The sequence below is a fragment of the Alligator sinensis genome, unplaced genomic scaffold (genome assembly GCF_000455745.1).
Source record: "Alligator sinensis unplaced genomic scaffold, ASM45574v1 scaffold573_1, whole genome shotgun sequence".
Lineage (NCBI taxonomy): Eukaryota > Metazoa > Chordata > Crocodylia > Alligatoridae > Alligator > Alligator sinensis.
Window position 1 is genome coordinate 2,541,361 of NW_005841877.1, and position 2,696 is coordinate 2,544,056.

The window sequence follows — 2,696 nt, forward strand, 5'->3', positions numbered from 1 at the left end:
GGACAGTGTTGTGGCAGAGCTGCCAGGCTCTGGCGTGCGGCTTGCAGCTGCACAGCACGTGGGGGAGGGTCTCTGCCATGTAGCCTCACCGTTGGCACCTCTTGTCCCGGTGGCCGAAGCCAACGGCCCTGTTCAGAGACAGGCAGTTGAGGTGGGCGCGGTGGAGGAAGCGCCAGTCCACAAAGCGCGTGAAGCTCCCACTGGGGATGAAGTGGCTGCTGTAGTCCCACTTCAAGGTGATGTCGAAGACCTTGCCCTAATCGGGTTTGGCCCTCAGGTCGCTGGCGTACTTGTTTCGGACCGCATCCTTCAGGGACCTCTCCAGGAAGGTCCTCATGCAGGGCGTCATGGTGATGCCATTGGCGTGTGGAGCTGGCTGCAGGAAGACTAAACACTATGGGCATACCTACATGTGCAAATAAGTATGACTAAATTTAATGCACATTAAGCTAATGAGCATTGAGTGATTTTTGGCAGATATCTACACATGCAAAAACTTGAGGCTAAAGTTCATCCTGTGGCAAGACAGTAGGGGGTGCTCTTGCGCTGAGCCACCTGTCTCACTGCACCCGACCAAAAACCGAGCTCTGAGTGCCTTCCCTGGGGAATCTCACATCTGGCCAATCCCCTTCCTGGAACACACCTGCAAACCTGGGGTAACCACTGTCACCACCTAGGGGCCTGGTCTGTATTCAGGCCTTGTGCCCCCTGGGGTACACAGGCCTTGTAGACCTTGAGGGTGCTTGACCCACTGTGATAACTTGGGGTGCTTCCTTAAGCCTGAAGCATACAAAGTAGCCTCCCTTAGTTAACCAAGCTTAGGGAGCATAAAGGCATGCCCAATCCTTCTCCCAGAAAGTACCACTGAGTTTGTTATAGTGGAGAGCTTTATTGGTTAAAGAGGGTAGGTTTGGGGAAGAGTACAGGTTAGGGAAGTGTCAAAGAATAACCCAGAGCAAACTGTGGCTAGGTAGCCTTTTGTTACACTTCTACATTACAGTAAACTATATTTCTAGATAAGTTTCAGGTACGTTACTCATAAGTATCATCCAGAGGATGATTAAGTTTCCTCTGGAGGCAGGCAGTTCATTGTATGTTAGTGAGTTTCAAGATGCCTCTCCCAAGGTGGAAAGATCCTTAAATCCCCTTTCTGAACTCATCTTTCAGGACCAATCAAAGGCAGGTGTTGTTTGATGCTGACCAACCAACTTAAAAAGCATCACGGTCACCTAAGGGTGTAACATGGCTCAAGCTCAGGGGTCGGCAAAATATGGCCTGTGGGCCAGATATGGCCCATGAGGCCATTCTATCCAGCCTGCAGGGCCACTAAAAAATTTAGAAAATTAATATTTATCTGCCCTTGGTTCCTGTAAAAAATGACAGAAACCAAGGGCAGTAGGACCCAGGGGAAGCCTGGTGGACTCCCACAACAGCAAGACCCACCTGGCCCCACCCTCCCAGCCAGAAGCCCCTACTGCCTTCTGGTCTGGGAGCATGTGGCTGCCCCGGCAGTGCCGGAACCTCAGGTAAGGGGAAAAGCGGGGAGAGGGGTGGGAGGACCCCGGGCAGGGAAGGAGCCCAGGGAAAAGCTGAGTGCAGGCAAGGGGAAAGCGGTCCCTCGCCTGCCCTGTGGCTGGCACCCTGAACTGCAGCCACTCGCAGCCCACCTGGGGCTGCCTGTGCCTGCTCCGGACAGCCCCACGGGCTGTGAGTGGCTGCAGCATGGAGCACCGGCCCCGGGGTGGGGGAGGGGTCTCTTTTCCCCGAGCTCATCTTTTCCCCAGGCTCCTTCCTGGGGCAGAGGAAAGTGGCCCCTCCCCCACCCAGTGGCCAGCGCCCTGTGCTGCAGCCGCTCACAGCCCACAGGGGGCTGTCCGGAGCAGGCACAGGCAGCCCCAGGTGAGCTGTGAGCGACTGCAGCAAGGGGCGTTGGGCACAGGGCAGGTGAGGGGCCACTTTCTCCCCACCCCCCGTACTCAGCACCACCTTGTAACCTGGCCCCACTGCCAGCCTGGGCCCCGCACTGGCTCAGGCCTTGCCTCGGCCCCGCACCAGCTCATCTGTGCTGCCCAGTGCATGAGATCTGGGCGGGGAGCAACAGCCAACACTGCCCGGCATGGCAAGTGGGGAGGCCGCAGCTTCTGCCGCCAATGGGCAAGCCCAGAGCCAGCTTGGAGCCCCGGCTGGCAGCAGGGCCAGGTTACAAGCTGGTGCTGAGCACAGGGAAAAGCATCCCCTCACTTGCCCCATGGCCAGAGCCCCATGCTGTACCCACTTGCAGCCTGCTTAGGGCTGCCTGTGCCTGCTCCAGACAGCCCTGTGTGGGCTGCAAGTGCCGGCCACCGGGCAGGCGAGAGGCCACTTTTCCCCGTGCTCAGCACCAACTTCTTCCCTGCCAGTGAGCAGGGGGTCAGGGTTGTGAGCTGCCCCCAACCTGTACCATGGGGCCGGGGGGCAATGGGTGTGAGTGGGCATGGGAGCCAGCGGGAACACGGGGCCTGCACCGGTGTCCCGGGGCCAGTGCTGTCAGGGCCCAGAGCAAGGTGTCAGGAGCACAGGATCCCAGCCATCAGGGGCTCTATGGAGCCAGGCCAGCTCCCCTCTCTCCCTGCTGGTGCAGCCCAGCCTGGCTCCACAGACCCCTGCCAGCCTGTGCCTCGTTTTGCGCCCCACTGGTGCTGGCCCTGGGACACTGG

The 2,696-nt window shown here is 58.6% G+C and overlaps 1 long non-coding RNA gene across 1 annotated transcript in view; it reads right to left on the bottom strand.

The window, feature by feature from the left end:
- Positions 1 to 271: 271 nt before the first annotated feature.
- LOC112549171 overlaps positions 272 to 2,696 on the bottom strand; it is a 13,888-nt gene continuing 11,463 nt past the window's right edge. The window contains exon 3 of the long non-coding RNA XR_003092510.1: positions 272 to 406. This is a non-coding gene — a long non-coding RNA (uncharacterized LOC112549171). The remainder of the gene's footprint in view (positions 407 to 2,696) is intronic.